This window comes from Canis lupus, chromosome 3, assembly GCF_003254725.2.
Source record: "Canis lupus dingo isolate Sandy chromosome 3, ASM325472v2, whole genome shotgun sequence".
Taxonomy (NCBI): Eukaryota; Metazoa; Chordata; class Mammalia; order Carnivora; family Canidae; genus Canis; species Canis lupus.
The window spans coordinates 37531751-37551330 of NC_064245.1; the positions used below are offsets into that span (position 1 = coordinate 37531751).

General features: G+C 46.0%; 1 long non-coding RNA gene across 1 annotated transcript in view; it reads left to right on the plus strand.

The window, feature by feature from the left end:
* The window catches only part of LOC112653548 (uncharacterized), a 33630-nt gene extending 17282 nt beyond the window's left edge, over positions 1 to 16348 (plus strand). Inside the window, exon 3 of the long non-coding RNA XR_003132266.3 lies at positions 15952 to 16348. This is a non-coding gene — a long non-coding RNA (uncharacterized LOC112653548). The remainder of the gene's footprint in view (positions 1 to 15951) is intronic.
* Positions 16349 to 19580: the final 3232 nt, after the last annotated feature.

A 19580-nucleotide genomic window follows, 5' to 3' on the forward strand; every position in this document is an offset into this window, starting at 1 on the left:
AAAAAATTAAAATGCCTTGGGCTTCAGACTTTACAACATAGAAAAAGTAATGTTATTTCTAAAAATTTTCAAGGAATACTTATAGCCCAAGAATATCTTGGTGCATTTGGGCGTTAAGGAGGGCACGTGATGTAATGAGCACTTGGTGTTATATGCAACTGACAAATCACTGAACTCTACCTCTGAAACTAATAACACACTATATGTTAATAAATTGAATTTAGATAAAATTAAATTTAAAAAATAAAAATTAAAGAGTTATACCTAAGTAAAAAAAAAAAAAAAAATCCATAGCCTGGAGGGCTTAAACAAGAGACCGACCTTTTATTCTCACAGTTCTGGAGGCTAGAAGTCAGATTCAGTATCTGCTAAGGGGTTGCTTTCTGGGTCACAGATGGCCATATTTTCATTGGGTCCTACCATGGCAGGAGTGAGGGAACTCTGGGGTCTCTTTTGTAAGGACACTAGTCCTACTAATGAGGGCTCCACTTCATCACCTCCCAAAAGCCCCATCTCCTAATACCATTACACTGGAAGTTAGGTTTCAACATATGGATTTGGAGGGTTGCAAACATTCAATCTATAAGAAATTATATGATTAACTACATTGTATCTCATGTGCAAAAGCAAAACAGAAGTGCTTTCTCAGAAAACATACCACCAAAAATTCTTGTAGGTATAGCTCCAGTTGAATAAGGTAAAAAGCAATTTAATGTTTTAAAAACATGAGAAAAATAGGGTGTCAAGATTGACAATAAGCACATAAACCAGTTATAAGACGAGGTCAACCTAAATCATCCCTATGAGTCTAATTACAGAATTGAATATGAATACTAAAAATTCTTCTTGAGACCAAAATACTTAACATAATAATGTTCCATGCCAACCATCTAGATGTATACACCAGTTTACTCTAGTAAGGGCCAAGAAGTAAGTGGATAAGAGATCGGTGACGAGACATTTTTTCGAAATGTACCCTTATGGATATAGGTAATAATCTAAAAGAACCCTACCTACAGAGAGAAAAATAAAAAGCAGAGAAGACTTTCCAAAACACAGGAGAAGGTAACCACCAAAGACAGCAACCAAAGATAACAAAACCCAGGTAATGAACACAGAAAGCAAAAGAAAGAGCAAGAAAACATAAAAATCAGAAAGCATGAAACAAAATAGTGAAAGTAAGACTAAAGGTATCAGTTATAATGATAAATGTAGATAGGTCAAATACCTCTGTAACGGGACATAAACTATTAGTTTAATTAAAAAAAAAAAAAAAAAAAAAAAACAAGATGGAGCCACGTGCTGTTTTAAGAGACACAATTAAAGCCAAGGTGTGGCATGTGCTTCATGCACACAATAGCAATTGTTATGTGAACTTTTGTTAAAGTAGAGGAGTCTATTTGGGGGACCAGGAATCCTTTGGGGAAGCTGGTGAGTGGATGGGGTAGAAGAGACAGCAAGGCCGAAGATGCTCCTTCTTGGGTTCCTGGGACTGGGTTTGAGCTCCTGAAGTTAGAAGTGAAGACTGCAACTAAATAATAAAATTTTCCTGATCAAATCTGGTACATTTCTGGGCCGTGGAGTGACAGCCAGAGGCCACCCATCCCTTGAGGAAAAAGTCTCAGAGTCCAGACTGGAGCACAAAAGGACTTCTGCTGGGCTCAGATGACAAAGTGTGGCTTAGGGCCAGGCAAGTGCCCTGCACTCTTTCCACTCCCATGGGGAAACATGGGGCCATGTTCAGTGGAGGTCCTGCCCTTGTCAGTGGGTGGGACATGGGAGCAGGTGTACCTTCATGATTTGAGTATAATTTGGGCATAAGACGAATATGCATATTATGTTGTGGTCATAGGCTAATGGCCTGTGACCCATGTCCACATCAAATTTTATATAAAAACAAACCTCTTTCCTTCCCAGCATCCAAGAAATATTTATAAACATTGATTACTTATTGGACCACAGAGAAAAGCTCAATAAATACTAAAAAGCAGAAAGTTTATCGAGAGTCTAAAACCTCAATGCAATAAATGTACAAGTTAATGACTGCAGCTTAATTTTTTAAATGCACTGTGATTTACAGTGGTATGATTTACATACCACTTGAAACTTAAAAATACCCTCCTAAGTGAATGTGAAGTAACAGAAGAGATCCTAACTGCAATTACATAGACAAGAATGATGAGAACACTACCCAGCAAAACAGAGGAACAGCTACAGCCTGCTTTCATTACAAAGCAAGAAGGAATTAATATAAACGAGATGAGTCATCAACATAAGAAATTAGAAAAAGGAAAATAAAATGTGAGGACTATGTTTTTAAACACACACACATAAAAATGCAAACAAAAGTAAATGAATTAGAAGCAAAAAAAAATCAAGTCTAGATAAATCGAGTCTATGGAGAGACTCATCACGGGCAGGTGGGTGTTGGGACCTTGGGGTTCCCCTCCCAGCTGTTGGCATCCAGCAGGGCTTCTCTGAGCCTTGCCTCTTCTTCCCCCTCTGGGAGGCCAGCTGGGATTGTTTGAGATTGAATGTAAATCAGAACACTGTAGACCAGGGCCTCACACCAAGGCCATGAGCCCTTCAAAGCAAGCATGTTGTGAAGAAGCCCCTGGTACCAATCTGTCCAGTTTCTAAGTCTGCCCTCTAGCTAATGTAACCACTGAGTAATTTGGGGTGACTTGGATTTGCTCATATGTTCTTTGTGGATCTCAGGCTCCTGATCCCAGCCCCCTCCAGGGTTAGGGCACAGCATGATCCAACACAGAAAGGGCTGTGGAGGCCCTGGCAGCCAGCAAGAGCCTCAAAAGCCAGGCCCACGTAGCCATGGGCAGAGAAGGTTCTGGGCAGGTGGGATCTTTAAAACAGGTCTCCCAGTTGAGACCCCAGGGGGATACACATTCATAAGCAAAATTAATGTTGTTTTGTGAAGCCACTAAGTTTTGGGGTGGCTTGCTTACAGCCATCATGACTGAGAAGGTCTATGAAGGACGAAATTGGAGACAAGCAAAGCTAAATCTCCTGCTACCCGAGGACCTAAGACTGACATCCCTCATACTTCAGTTTAAAAAGATGTTGTTGGGGGATGCCTGGGTGGCTCAGCAGTTAAGTGTCTGCCTTTGGCTGAGGGACGGGATCCTGGCACTCCAGGATCCAGTCCCGTGTCTGGCTCCCTGCATGGAGCCTGCTTCTCCCTCTGCCTGTGTCTCTGCCTCTCTCTGTGTGTGTCTCTTATGAATAAATAAATAAATGAAATTTTTTTTAAGGTGTTGTTGGGATAATAACTATACCCCTGTGGCTGCTGTCAGGACAGAGGATGTAGGTAAAGTGGTTGGCAAAGGGCCTGGCACACAGTAGGTGCTCAAGCAGCAGACAGCGTTGGCATCTTCGTCACCAACATCCAAGTATTCAGCCAGTGGTGTTACCTGTGAATCAGCCGCCCTGGCCCTGGAGCACTGAAAAGACACCAAGGGTTTTCTGTGGTCAGTGTGGTCCCTGCACTGATGTGCCTCGCTTTTTCTTCTACTCCTACACCTCTTCTTAAAATTAAGATCCCTTCTGGGATCCCTGGGTGGCGCAGCGGTTTGGCGCCTGCCTTTGGCCCAGGGCGCGATCCTGGAGACCCGGGATCGAATCCCACGTCGGGCTCCCGGTGCATGGAGCCTGCTTCTCCCTCTGCCTGTGTTTCTGCCTCTGTGTGTGTGTGTGTGTGTGTGACTATTATAAATAAATAAAAATTAAAAAAAAAAATTAAGGACCTTTCTTTGCAAAACGGGTCTCTGGCCAGCCTCCAGGCTTAAACATAGGTTCTGGGTAAAGCCAAGGCCTGCGCGATGCGGGAGCTGGGGCGGGAAGCGCGGGCGAGGAGGGGCACGACCCGCCGCGCGCCCAGGGCGTCTCCGGCAGCCGCAGGCGCCGCCCTCGGGGTCAGGTCCCGGGACCTGGCGGCCGCGCGGCTCTCGGACTCGCGCTTTCCGCTCGCTCCGCGGGGCGGTTCCCCCTTCCCCAGATGGTGAAAGGCCCCCGGGTCGCCCGCCGGCCGGAGGGGCACCGCGTGTGCGCGCGGTTCAGGGCGTCCTGGGCCCTCGGCGCTTCCCGACCGGGTGGGGCGGGACTCTGCCCGCGGGACGGCGTCGAGGTTCTGCGGAAGCAGGTCGCAGGCCCCAGGCCCCGAGCTGAGCTGCGCGGCCCCACCTGCCCTCAGGGCCCCCAGTGCGGGGGGAGCGGGGGAGGCAGCCGGTGCAGCCCGGCGGGGCGGCGGGGGGGGGGGGCACACTGGGAGAGGTCCCGGGCCGGGGTGTGAGGGGGATCCGCACGGCCGCACGCGGGCTCCGGGGAGAAGGCCCTGGCCCCGGGAGTAGGCTCAATTAGGTTATAATTTAAGGAAAAGAGAATGGTGGGCAACATTAACCCACATAAGCCATTAACTCCAGTTAGGGCCTCTGTCAGCTAGCCCAGGAATATTTGATAGAGAAGGAAGGCAGGGTTGTAGATCCCAAGAGACTAAGGACCAATAGATGGGGGGGGGGGGGGGGGGGGGGGGCATCGCGCTGGAAAGCAAGGCCTGAAAATTGCCAAGAAAATATACCAAGGTGTATTTGTCCAGAGAAGGCACCGTATGCTGCAGCAACAGACTGCCCCAAATTTTTTTTTTTAATTTTTATTTATGATAGTCACACAGAGAGAGAGAGAGAGGCAGAGACACAGGCAGAGGGAGAAGCAGGCTCCATGCACCGGGAGCCCGACGTGGGATTCGATCCCGGGTCTCCAGGATCGCGCCCTGGGCCAAAGGCAGGCGCCAAACCGCTGCGCCACCCAGGGATCCCTGCCCCAAATTTTCAAGTCTGAGCATGGCGAAGGTTTATTTCTCCCTCACACACAGTACAGTTCAGATCTGAGAAACGCTCTGAAAACCCATCAATCGTCCAGGTGTTAGTTGGGGATCCAAGCTGCTCTCCTTCTGTGGCTCTGTATCCACCTAGACCTCCCAACTGGTCATCACAGTAGGGAACAGGGGCCCAGAGAATCAGACTGGCCAGAAAATGCTTCCCCCTGAATATAACAGATGACCCTTCTGCTCACAATGCACTGTCAGACCCAGTCACATGACCCCACTGACTGGGAGGGACCAGAGGTGTCATCTCCCACACGCCTCGGAGGAGAGAATCACATGGGGCAGCCTTACCAGTGTCTCCAGTATCAGAGGGCCCGAGCTCCAAGGGCCAGCTCTGCCTACACTCTGTTTCGGTAGGTAGCTAGCTTGGTACCCAAGGCTATGCCCAAATCAGCTGTCGCTTGAATAATTGTAGTCTTGTGATTGCCTTGGAAGTCGTATTAACACAGTTTTGTGTAAAAGACTAGCTGAATCCACCCTCAGACAAACCGCCCCCCTCCCTGTTGAGGTTCCTGTTAGAAACACATGCACTAGGTGGTAAGCAAAGGATTTTGCATGAGAGTGAACCTGCAGGGGTTCACAGCTGCCCTTGAGACCTCCCCTTCCCCATTAGTATATGGACCTCCTACCCTCCTAGGAGTGGGCTCGTGACCCCGGACTGGCCAGAGCTCTGCCTCCCCAGCCACGGGATCAATCCAGGGCTGGGCACCTAACCCAGGGGGAAGTCAGAGCGGCCTCAAGGACTTTGTCTTGAGCTCTCTACTCTGAAAGCTCTAGCTGGTCTACACTTGAAGCTCTCGATCGATTGTCAGCTATGGAGAGTGAGAGAAAGAGAGACAGACAGACACACACACACACACACACACACACATACACAGGGAGATTAAAATCGAATAGACTATGGATACAATTTGAGCTCTTGGATCCAACTATACCTGAAGCTAACCACCCAGTAACAAAGCCAATATATTTCCTTTTTCTGTTGCCACTAATTTGGACTGTACCTTCAAGCAATTGCAAATGAAAAAAATCCTGAATAATACAATCACTAAAGGGCCTTTGGCTGCAGACCCCAACACAGAATTCCTTTAAACTGGGCAGCACCACTAGAGTCCCTCCTTCTGCTGAGGCTAGGATTTGAGGGGCTCTCCTTTTTTCTAAGGTCAACTTGTTAGTGAAAAAAAGCAGGTTACCTGGCCCCAGTGTGGGAGCAGGAAAGACAGACCTTTCTATCAGTGTTGTGCCTATCCCTGGGATTTCCCTCCTACACCCAATCTTCCCTTTTCCATCATTCTCCTGTCCTGAGGTTCTAGAGGTCAGGATGTGACAAAATAAGGTGCCCCCCAAGACAACTAGAGAGCCCCATCCCCTCTGGTACAGAGTGCACAGGGATCAGCTGCTGAAAGTCTTCTGCTCCCGGCCCCTTCCCTCCCGCAGAGAGCACCTGGTGACCAATGCCCTATTGCAGGATCAGGATGCTAGTGGGGAAGAGGGTTTGGGGAAACAAAGACCTTCTGCAGCAAGCACGGGTAGAGGGTATTTCCTAGAAGGCCACAGGAAATCATGACATACCAACATGAGGGCTTATGGGCTCTCTGCTGCTCACAGAGCTTAACCCTTCAGGCTCCTTTGAAGGCCTGCAGGCTCTCACTCCACTGGCTTGGTCTTCTCATGTCTGATCTCTGCACCTGGGCTCTGCTGCCTGGTGGCCTATCCTGGCTGTCCCGGGCCTACAGCCTCAGCCCCCAGCCCCTGCAGACTTCAGATGGAAAGGCCCAACCACAGAGCCCAAGGTCTAGACGGTAGTATTGCCAGATAAAAGTCAGGACACCCAGGGGACACTGGAGATATGCTATACTAAAACTTTGTTCATTGTTCCTTTAAAATTCAGATATAACTGGGCATCTTGTATTTTTATTTACTAAATCTGCAGGGAGAGAGGCTAAGGTGAATGGGGGAATCCCAGAGCTTGCCTCTTGCTGGCTGTTTCCTGGGACGTATCTCTGCCTGCCTGCATCCCACAGACACTAGGACTTTGAAGCATCCTTTAGGCCAGCAGCACCCCCCTCCGAGAGGGCTGCAGGGGCACCCAGAGCAAACCCCAAGAGAGTGAAGCAAGAGAGAGAAGAGGCACCTAAGCTACCCCACCCATATTCCCCACCCTGGTCACCCTCCAGGCCCCTTGGACCAGCACTCCAAGATTCGTTCCCCTGCCAGGCATTCACTCTGGGCAATGATGTGTGGAACCTCACAGCAGCCCTGGTGGTATTAAACTGCTGGGGTATGTCTCTAACCTGGTCCTGTGACTGTCTTTCCATGGAAAGATGACAAACATTCACCTCCTCTTGCCTTGCCCACAATGCATGAAAGGGCTCAGGGGAAAACCAGTATACCACAGATGGCCCTGGGAACCAGGGCTGGTGACCCACAGAGCTGGCCTAACTGGGCCAGCAGCCTGCACTATGTCCCCCCCACCCCCCACATGGTTACATAACCCATCAGAAGCCCTGGCGTATGGCAGGCTTGAAGCTAAGGTCCCCACCACCTGGGCAGGCTGAGCTCAGGGAGGGTGGAGTCCAGATATTCAGCTCCATCTCTGCCCAAAGTGCCTGCAGGGTAGTGGCTATTAAAAGGGACTCCTCCGGTTCTTTCCCAGACCAGTAACACTGTCACCTGAAGTGAAATAGAGGGACCGCATAGCCATAGGGAGTGGCAGCAGCCCTCTACCAGGTCTCCCTGAACGGAACCTCCAGAGCCTGGCAGGTGCCTGGGTGAACTGACACTGTCTCGCCCCGCTGCAACCCCACAATGGCCTGGCCAGGGGGCTGGGAGAGTCCCCCCAGGCCTGAAGTTCCCAAGAGAATTAGATACAAGCACCTCCAAGCTCTGTGCTGCCTACCGCAAAAGGTGTCTGATAAACACAATCAGCTGAGCTCCGACCGAGTGCCAGGACTATGGGGGCCCCCAACCCTGACACACAACTCCTTTATTTCCAGTGTCTGCCAAACATCAGACCCACTAATGTGTGGACATAAGCTTAGTGGCGGGGGGGGGGGGGGGCACGATCAGTTGAAAATGAGAGCGTGTTCCATGCAGAGTGTGCCACGCTTGGCGTAGAATGAGAGTTGTAAAAGTTGCATCTATACATGTATGCACACATAGGAAACTGTGAGGGTAGCATATGTGAGGTGAGTGTGTCATACATAGGATCAGTGTTTTTATGAAAATTGTATCCATTATAGATACGCATGTGCACATACATGTACTTGCATATATACATACATGTGTAAACGTGCATCTACATGTGCGTATGGAGTTGCCATGTAAGTTGTACCATCGGCTGTGAGTCACAGCCCAAGAAGTCTGAGCAAGTCCTGCATTCTGTCTACCTAAAAAAGAAAGAAAACCTAGCAAGCCCAAGTTCCCCTGACTCCTCAGGAAATGCACGAGAGATGTATTTAGGGCGGGCTCTGAAGGTCTGGGGCTGGAGACCGTGCCCCCACCTGCCACAGGCATCAGGCGGCTGACCACTGCCTGTGATGTCCAGGGGAGAGCTTGGACTTGGAAGCGGGAAACCTTGGCAAGTACCTCAGCTCCCCTGGTCCCTCATCCCCTAACCTCTGAGGTCCTCTGTGCCTCTTGAGGCCCTTTTGAGACTAAGCTCACTACCACAGTGAAGGGGGCGGTGCCCCAAGGAGCCTTTTCTTCCTTGTCACATCACAGCCAGAGGGTTTCAACTTTCAGAGAAAGCCCAAGGCGTCCCCAGTGTCCTTTCCAGTGACAAAGGCCCCTTAAAGCCAACCCCACCCTCCAGCCTACGACTCACAAAGAAACAAAATGTGAACTTAAAACTTGAAAGAAGTGACAACACACACCCTGAACCCACCCTGGCCCTCGGGTGCGTAAGATACACACAGGAAGGAAGTGGCCAGGCTGATTCAAAGAGGCAGGGCCTCGCTGTCTCAAGGAAAGGCATATTTTCCGACAAGCCCGCCCTGACTGTGGTTTTGAACAAGAGTTCAGACGTAGCTTTGGCCAGTGCCCCCTCCCTGACCCCCCACGGGACCAGAGCATCTACTGTGGAGACACAGCAGGGAGGGCGGACCCCGCAGGAAGGCAGCCGCCCACGGCTGCTTGATGGCATTTGGGTTGGAAGCGGGCAGCCCAGTGAGCGAGGCTGCTACCCTGGTCCCCGGCTGTGGTCCCCGCTCAGGGAGGCGTGGGCGGCTGCCCAGTCTGCAGGGCTGGGGGAGCAGCCTGCTGCTGTGTGTGTTCCCGGCTACTGACTCACCAGCAAGCCTGGTTTTGATTTCTGGTTAGAACCAGCTTCAGGCCCCCGCAGAGCCAGCCCTGTGGAACCAGGGTAGCTCTGGGCATGTCACTCCCTGATTCAGAAGTCCCTTCCATGCTGTCGTGACCCTTGATGGCCTACCCACAGGACCCAATCCTTCCCCAGCCAGCGGCATCCGCTGCTCTCCAGCCCTCCAGCCCCAGGTCCAGGCTCAGAGCGGTGAGCTCTCCGATCTGTAGGTCCCTTGGTCTGTGCATTTTGTTGTCTCTCCTGCCTTCCTGTCCTCCTTGCAAGTCCTGCTCATCCCCAGCTCAACACCACCTCCTCTATGCGCCTTCTTAACCTTTCTGTTGCTGTCACTAATCTGGCATTTTATTTCATTTTTAAAGATTTTATTTATTTATTCATGAGAGACACAGAGACACAGGCAGAGGGAGAAGCAGGCTCTCTGTGAAGAGCCTGATGCAAGACTCGATTCCAGGACCCCAGGATCACACCCTGAAGGAAGGTGCTCCACCACTGAGCCACCCAGGCGTCCCGATCTGGCATTGTACTATGTCAGCAGCTACAGGTCCAGCCATGTGAGCCTGAGCAAGTCACTAAATCTCTGTGCCTCCTTCCCCCATCTGGAGAATGGGGATAATCAGAGTTGCCAGCTGAGACGAGATCATGGCTATGAAGTGTGAGCCTGGCACACAGTACCACTGGCCCTGTCAGCATCCTGGACGCTGTGTGTACCAACCGTCGTGATGGTAACATGCTTCTCACACCCCGCAGATGGTAATCTCTCCAGAGTAGGACTAGTCAGTTGTCCTACAGAACCTTTCCAGTATACAGCAGGTGCTCAAAAAAGAAATCTGCTATGTCTCTGGGTGATCTGGGGTCAGGGGACCCTGCATGGTGGACATCACCTCAGAGCCAGAGCGTGGCAGAAAGCAGCCCTGTGCAAGGGACAAAGAGCACAGGGGTGGCCATGGCGAGGCTGCCAGGACTGGCCAGGGTCTGCTGCTCGGAACCCGGGAGTCAGAGGGATTTGGCCCTCCTCCAACCACACAGGGACAGGGGCGCCACCAGACCAAGGGCTCAGGAAGAACTTACAGGCTGAGTGCCCAGTGCGTGTGTGCCTGAGCTGACATTCACCGGGGCTTTCAGAGGCCCTGCCTTTGGAGCTCGCAGGCTGCACCAGGGGAGGAGAAGAAAAGGTGGGCATTCCACAGCCCCGTGCTGTGCTCAGGCCGAGGGAAATCTTGAGAGGACCTGGGGTCAGCCTGGCCTGATGAGGGGTGAGTGGGCCCCTTTGTGGTCTAGAGAGAGAGGTGGCCTGGACACATGGGTCCCAGGGGAGGAAAGGCTGGGACACAGGCTGGGCCCTTCCCCAGGTCATGGAAGCATCCAGTCACCAGAAGCCAAGCTACCAGCAGCAGCAGGGAGGCCGGACGCCCTGGGGGTACTATCCTCTGGCTTCTGCAAGACAGCCTTCTAATGAAGGGCCCAGAAAAGGGGAGAGAAGTGGCTCCATTCAAACTGTTTCCGTGAATGGTCTGTGGATGCTGACAGCATGGTTGCTGAGGTCACTTCGACTTTCCCAGCAGAGGCTCCTGTTCCTCAGTCCGGACACATTGTTTGTGAGAATTTCAGGACACAGATACTGGCTGAGGTTTTCTGGCTTTTCCCAAACAAATGGGTTGTTCTCAGGCCAGTTAAACAGGGAGGCTCTGGGGGTACCAGGCCCAAGCACACCAGCAGGGCAGGCCCCAGACACATTCGCCCAGCATCGGCCCTGAGAAAACTGGTGCTTTTGACAGAAGTGTTCTGAAGGTGAATCTCAATAGGGTGAGGCCAGGGAACTGTAATTCCCTGGTGATCATGTGTGCAGGACCTGGTCCCCTGCCTTGGGCCCCATGCGGCAGGCAGCCTGGGGCCTGAATCCCAGAGTGGCGTTAGAACTGTGCTCCCTATCACATGGGCCTCTGGGCCTCTGTGCTGCTGGGCATCAACATAGGTTCCCCTGGTCCAACCAGCTCTCCTCTGCCCTGGCCATCTCCTCTCTCTTCCGGCCTCCTCCTCCCTGAGAGCTCCATCTGCCTGCCCTGTGCCCAGAGCCTTCTCTCCTGTCCCAAGAGTGGGAGGTCCCACCACAGGGTTCAGCCTAGCTCCACTGGGGCACCCATTCCCCCCACTCTCCACCCAGGGACCTCCTCCCCGACTCTCCCTCCTCTGCATCCTCAGCTCTTTGTTTCTACCACATCACCCCATCTGGGGACATGTTGTCATTACTCCCATTTTTAAAGCAACCCTCTGGGCCTTCCCCTCCCACCCAGGGTGGGGTAGTGAGGCCAGATTTACCCTTCTTCTTAAAGTTATAACACGACCAGACAAGCCAGATGAGTGACAGCTTCTGGCAAGGAAGGACGGTGGTCTCGGGAGGTGGAAAACAGAGGAGGTCAGCCCGACCATAGGCCACTCACTGCCTGAGAGCATTAGGGGTGCAGAGCAGAATAGAGAGGACTCCCTTCATTCAGGAGATGGGACTGGAAGTCCAGGGAGACCAAGGACAGAGGACCAGAGAAGAGACTACTGCCGAGACAGAGCCCTGGCAATCTGCAGGAGATCCGCTCCAGAGTTCAGCCTAGGAAGCCCACCCTAAGGGGGGAAGGCAGCTGTGCCTGCTGCCCACCCTGGGCCCCCACCACCCAGGATCCACCAGACACTGGCTAGAACACTCAGAGATTTGCCTAGACTGAGCACAGCGCCAAACCCACCTGACACATCATAAAAGCAAGACGCAAAAAGGCCAAAGGACTTCCAAGTAACCTAATTGCATCACAAAAATGAGCTTAAGAATATTTGCAAGAATAAAAAAAAAATATATCAAGCATCGACACGGTAAAAGTCACAATACCTGGCAGCCAATTAAACTGACCCTGCATACAGTGGCGCCTGGGGACTCAGGTGGTTAAGCATCTGCCTTCTGCTTGGGTCATGACCTCAGGGTCCTGGGGTTGAGCCCCGTATCGAGCTCCCTGCTCAGCAGAGAGCCTGCCTGTCCCTCTCCCTCTGTACCCCGCACCACCCATCCCTCAAATAAATAAATAAAATCTTTAAAATGACCTTGCATACAAAGAAGCAGGAAAACACATCCCCTAAAGAAAAGAACCGAGTCTGGTCCAGGCCTTTTGTGTAGATCAGAGGGCACTGCTGCCTGGGAAGCAACCATGAGCAGTGGTCAAGAGGGTCCTCCTGGTCAGAGCAGGAGCTCCTGGGAAGAGCATGAGGACAAAGGGTGGGGACAAGGTTATTAAATACACAAAAGAACCAGGGGGGAAACAGTCCCATTCCAATTCCTCCTCCAGGATAATTCCTTTTTCAGCAAAAGTACATGAAAAGGCTTTCATGCTTGTCCTAATCTCTCTCCTCTTTTCTATTTTTCCTACTGATTGTGAAATACAATCCAGAAAATGTTTAGAGTATAAATATTCAACTTAGCAAGTTATCGCAAAGCAAATCCCTTTGTAGCTACCACTCAGATCTAATGCATCCCAATCCTTCCTAGGCCTCTTCCTAGGATCTCCACTACCTGGCATTCCCAGGAAGATTTATACCTGAACCTGCATCATAGTTTGCTGCAAATGCAGGAACTCTTATAAGCGTGAGATCTTCATGTCTGTGAAATGTGTATCGGTGGATTCATGCAGGGTATATATGATGTTAGATAGAGCTAACTTCTTTTTCTCAATATCACATGCTTTTAAAGATCTAACCATGTTGCTGCATGCATCTGTAGTTCATTTTGTTTCTGCTGTATAAAATCTGTTGTGTGAGTATACACTTTTTTTTAGTCCATTACACTATGGGTAGACATTTCCATTGTTCCCATTTGGGGACTATCTCAGTTCAGGCTGCTATAACAAAAAAACTATAGGGATGCATGGGTTGGCTTAGTGGTTGAGCCTCTGCCTTCAGCTCGGGGCATGATCCTCAGGGTCCTGAAATCTAGTCCCTCATCGGGCTCCCTGCAGGGAGCCTACTTCTCCCTCTGCCTATGTCTCTGCCTTTCTGTGTGTGTCTCTCATGAATAAATAAAATAAAATTTAAAAAACAAACCATAGACGAGGTGGCTCAAAAAACAAATATTTATTTGGACAGTTTTGGAGGTGGGATGTCTGGGACCAGAGTGCCTGCAGTGGGGTTCTAGTGAGAGCCATCATCCTGATTTGTAGAGGAGTGTCTGTCTTTTACCCTGTGATCTCACCTGGCAGAGGGAGGAGAGGGAGGAAAAGCAAGCTCTCCCCTCATTTTGTGTAAGAGCACTAATCCCACACGTAGGCTCCACCCTCATGACCTAATCACCTCCCAAAAGCCTTATCTCCAAATAGCATCACATTGGGGATTAGGGTTTTAACATAAGGATTTGGGAGACAAAAACAGTGAGCCCATAGCAGGCACTATGATCAAATATTGCTAGCAACATATTTGTATATGCATTTGGCTGCAATACACACACATACTTGTAGGTATGTAGCCCCTAGTGGAATTCCAGGCTCATGGGTGTGCAAATCTTCAACTTTCAGAGACTCTGACACACCATTTCTCCAAAGTGATTATACCTTCAGCAGTGTTATGAGTTGCTGGGACTTCACATACTTACCAACACATGGTATGATCAGTCTTACTGGTATATGGAGCTAGCTCACTGTGATTTTAATTTGCATGGTGAAGGAACACTTATATGTTTACTATTTGGATATCCTTGCTTTTGAAGTGCCTGTTCAAACATTTTGCCCATTTTTCATTTCACTCGCTGTTCTCTCTTTTCTTACTGATTTTTAGGTGTCCTTTATATATTCTGGGTATGAGACTTTTGCCAGTTACGAATGTTGCAAATATCTTCTTTCACTCTCTGACTTAATGTTTTACTCTCTTGATGATATCATTTGATGAAGAAAAGCTTCTTAATTCTAATAAATCAAAATAATCCAACATTTCTGTTACTGTTAGTGCTTTTTGGATCTTGTTTAAGAGAACTTTCTCTAAGCCAAGATAATGAAGCTATTCTTCTGTACTTTCTTCTGTGCTATATTGTTTGCTTTTCACCTTTTTAAAACTTGTGTTAAGATATACATATCATAAAATTTACCATTAACGTCATTTTTAAATGCACAATTCAGTGGCATTAGGTTCATTCACATTGTTCAACAACCTACATGTTTATCCACTTCCAGAGCTTTTTCATCTTCCCAAATGGAACTCTTTACCCATTGAATAATAATAACTAATTTCCCATTCCCCCCCACTCCCATCCTCCCTCCACCTCCAGCCCCCTGGTAACTCCCATTCTACCTCCCATCTCTATGAGTTTGACTATTCTAGGTGACTCATGTAAGTGGAACCATACAATATCTGTCTTTTTGTGACTGGCTTATTTTACTCAGCGTAATGTTCTCCAGGTTCATCCATGTTATAGCAGGTGTCAGGTTCCTCTCTTCTAAAGGATTTTTCATCTTTTTTAAGTTTACACTTTTTTCCACTTGGATAAGTGTCTACACTGCTCTGCAGTGCCACCTTTGGTCATAAGTCAAATGAGTTTATATGCCTGGGCCTGTTTCTGGGCTCCCTGTTCTAATCTATTGGTTTCTTTTATATTTTTGAGGCAATAACCAGTACTAAATTTGTGGGTTTGCAACCTATGCAGCCACACAGGGACCCATGTTCAGAAGTGGTCTGCACTTGATTTTAAATTCTCCTATTTGCTGTCTTGAAATTCTTAATAATTTTTTAACAAGAGATCCTGCATATTTATTTTGCAATGGGTCCTGCAAATTATATAGCCAGTCTTGCCAATAACATATTATCAGAATTATTAGAGTTTTATAATAAGTTTGAAGTTGTAGATTCAATCTTCCCACTTTCTTCTAATACTTCTTCAAGGATATTTTGGCTATTTTTGGTTCGTGTCATTTCTATATAAATTTAGAACGAGCTTCTCAAGTTCCAACAACAACAACAAAAATTTTAGGATTCTGATTAAGATTACATTAAATCAGTAAATCAATTTATGGAGATTTAGTCTTTGAAATACTCAGTCTTCCTCCACAAACTTGGTTAATTCCTCCAAATAATTAGCTCTCTTAACATTTTTTTTTTTTGAGTGATAGTAAAGCAAAGTTTATTGAGTAATAGTACAAAGCTCCTAAAGAGGGAGGGGACTCAGGGGGATTGCTCTTAACAGTTTTTTTTTTTTTTAATTTACACTCATCCCTATACATTGTACAAGTATCAAGGGACTTGATTTTTTACTGTAGTAAAAAACACATAACAGAAAATTTACCGTCTTAAGCCATTTTTCTTAAAGATTTTATTTATTTATTTATTTATTTATTTATTTATTTATTTATTTATTTGAGAGAGAAGGAGGGCGGGGGTAGGCAGAGGGACAAGCAGACTCCCCACTAAGTGGGGAGCCCAACATGGAGCTCAATTCCAGGATCCTGAGATCATAACCTGAGCTGAAGGCGGATGCTTAACTGACTGAGCCACCCAGGCGCCCACCATCTTAACCATTTTTAAGCATATAGTACAATGGTGTTAACTATGTGCATATTCTTGCGCAATAGATCACTTGAGCTTTTTCACCTGGCAAAATGGAAATTCTATACCAATTGAACAGCTCCCCTTTCCCACCTCTTCCCAGTCCCTAGAAATCAGCATTCTACTTTCTTTTTTTTTTTTAAGATTCTATTTTATTTTTTATTTTATTTGGCAGAGAGAGAGCAAGAGCACAAGCAAGGAAAGTGACAGAGGAAGAAGAAGAAGCAGACTCCCCACGTGGGGCTCGATCCCAGGACCTCAGGATCGTTACCTGAGCTGAAAGCAGACCCTTAACCAACTGAGCCACCCAGGAGCCCCAGCATTCTACTTTCTAACAGTTTGATTCCTTTAGATGCCTCATGTAAATGAAATAATACAGTATTTGTCTTTTGGCAACTGGCTTATTTCACTTAGCACAGTGTCTTCAAGTTTCATCCAAGTTGTAGCATATGATAGGATTTGCTTTTTTTCATTGAAACAATATTCCCTGTGTATTTATACCATATTTTCTTCATCCACGTATCAGTCAGTGGACACTTGGGTTGCTTCCAAATCTTGGCCGTTGTGAATAATATACTGCAGTAAATGTGGATGTGCAAATACCTCTTTGAGATCCTATTTTCAATTATTTTTAATATATATCCAGAAGTGAGGTTACTGGATTTTTTAAAATTTTTTTTAAAGATTTTATTTATTTATTCATAGAGACAGAGAGAGAGAGGCAGAGACACAGGCAGAGGGAGAAGCAGGCATCATACAGAGAGCCTGACGTGGGACTCGATCCAGGGCCTCCAGGATCATGCCCTGGGCTGCAGGCGGCGTTAAACCGCTGCGCCACTGGGCTGCCTGAGGTTACTGGATTGTACGGTAATCCTTTTTGTAATTTTTGGAGGAAACACCATACCATTTCCAGCAGTGGCTACACCATTTTACATTCCCATCAAAAGGGCACAAGGGTTCTAATTTCTCCACATCCTTTCCAACATTTGTTATTTTCTGGGTTTTTTGTTTTTTTGTTTTTGTTTTTTTTTGGTAGTGGCCATCCTAACAGGTGTGAGATGGTATCTCATGGTTTTTATTTGAATTTCCCTGATGATTAGTGATGTTGAGCATTTTTTCATATGCTCATCGGCGATTTGTATATCCTCTTTGGAGAAATGTCCATTCAAATCCTTTGCCTGGGGCATGTGGTTGGCTCAGTCAGAAGAGCATAGAACTCTTGATCTCAGAATCATCAGTTCAAGCCCCACATTGGGTGTAGAGATTACTCAAATAAAACTTAAAAAAAAAAATCCTTTGCCCATTTTTAGTCAGGTTATTTTTGTTTTTGTTTCTGTTTTGTTGTTGTTGTTGTTGAGTTGTAGAAGTTATTTATGTATTTTGGATGTTAAGCCCTCATCAGATAAATGATTTGCAAATATCTTCTGCCATTCCCTAGGTTCCCTTTTCATTCCATTGACTTTTTCCTTAGCTGTGCAGAAGTTTCTAAGTTTGATGCAATCCCATTTGTCTACTTTTGCTTTTGTTGCCTATGCTTTTGGCATCATATCTAATAAATCATTGCCAAGTCCAATGTCATGGATCTTTCCCTCTATGTTTTGTTTACTGGAGTTGCATAATTTTCTGTCTTATATTTTGGTCTTTAATCCATTTCTAGTTAATTTTTGTATGTGGTGTAAGGTAAGAGTCTTGCTTCATTGTTTTGCATGTGGATGTCCAGTTTTCCCAACACACTTTGTTGAAGAGATTATCCTCTCCCCACTGTGTGTAACTTCAGCACTGTTATTGAAAATCATTTGACCACGTATGGGAGGTTTTGTTCGGGGGCTCTCTATTCTGTTCCATTCGCCTATATGTCTGTACTATACTCTTTTGATTACAGTGACTTTGTTATATGTTTTGAAATCAGGAAGTATGAAACCTCCAGCTTTATTTTTCTTACTTGATAGTGTTTTTGGTATTCAAGGGTCCTTAGAGATTCCATATGAATTTTAGAAATTTTTTTCTATTTCCAAAATAGGGATTTTGATAGCAATTGCATTGGGATTTTGATAGTAATTGTAATCACTTTGTAGATTGCTTTGGGTAGTGTGGACATTTTAACAATATTAAGTCTTCTAGTCCATGAATGTAAGATGTCTTTCCATTAATTTTGTCTTCTTTAATTTCTTTAAACAATATTTTGTAGTTTTCAGTATACGAGTCTTTTACCTCCTTGGTTAAGTTTATTCCTAAGTATTTTATTATTTTTGAGGCTAATGTAGATGGGATTGTTTTGTTTATTTCCTTTTGGGATTGTTCACTCTTGGTGTTTAGAAATGCGGCTGATTGCTATGTGTTGATTTCGTATCCTGCCACTTTGCTGAATTCATTAGTTCTAAAGGGGTTTTATGTATGTGTGTTTGGAATCTTTAAGACTCTTTACATAGAAGATCATGCCATCTGCAAACAGAGATAATTTTACTTCTTCCTTTCCAAATTAGATGCCTTTTATTTCTTTTCCTTACCCAATTTTCCTGGCTAGAACCTCCAGTACAATATTGAATAGACGTGCCTACAGCAGATTTCCTTGTTTTGTTCCTGATCCTGGGGGAAAAGCATGCAGTCTTTCACTATTAAATATGATGCTAGCTGTCAGTGTGTCATAGATGAATTAATCAGATTGAGGAAGTTCCCTTCTGTTTTTAGTTTTTTGAGTGATTTTTCATGAAAGGGTGTCGAATTTTGCCATATGATTTTGGAGATGTTCATGTGATTTTATTTTTTAGTCTATTAATATGATGCATTATATTTATTAATTTTCAGACATTAAACCAACCTTGCATCCCTGAGATAAGCCTTAGTTGGTGTTGGTATAGAATTCTTTCCATCTGTTACTAAATTTGAGCCCAATATATATGGTTTTATTTTTGGACTGTCTATTCTATTACATTGTTCTACTTTATTTTTTTTCATCTTTATTCCAATACTATACTGTTTTAATTACTATGTCACTAAAATAAGTCTTGGATTCATGTAATATAATTTCATTAATCCTGCGCTTATTTTACAAAGCCATGTTGCCTAATCTAGTTCCTTTACATTCAATTTTAGAATCCGTTTCCCAATATCTATAATAAAGCCTGTTGAGAATTTAATTGGGATCTCACCAAATGTATATACAAATTTGTTGAGAATTGCAAGCTTAACATTATTGCATCTTCCAAACCATAAACACAGTAAAACTGTCCATTTAGGTCTTCATTGATTTATTTCATCAATATTCTGTAGTTTTCAGTATTCAAATCCTGCATGTATTTAGGCACTCTTAGGCCTAAGTACCTCATTTTTTGTGTGTGTGCTTTTTGAAATGGTAACTTGAAAAAAATTTAGTTCCAATTGTACAGTGCTAGTATATAATACAATTGAAATATAATTGAGTACAATACAGAAATACAACTGATTTCTGTATATTGAGTTTGTATCTTATACTCTAGCTAAACTCCTGTATTAATTCTAGATGGTTTTTGGTTTTCTGTTGTTGGTTTTGTAGATTCTTTGGATTTTTCTACATATTCAGTGTGTCATCTACAAATAAAGGCAATTCTTCCTTTCAAACCTGTCTTTTCTTTCTTTACTTTTTGTTGTTGTTGTTATTGTCATATTACAGTGGCCAGAATTTCCAGTACAATATTGAGTAGTACTCGTAGTAAGGGAACATATCATTGCTTTGTTTTTGATCCTAGGGTAGATGCATTCAATTATTCGCAATTAAATATGTGCTAGCTTGGGTGGTTTATTTGTTTGTTTTTAAAGATTTTATTT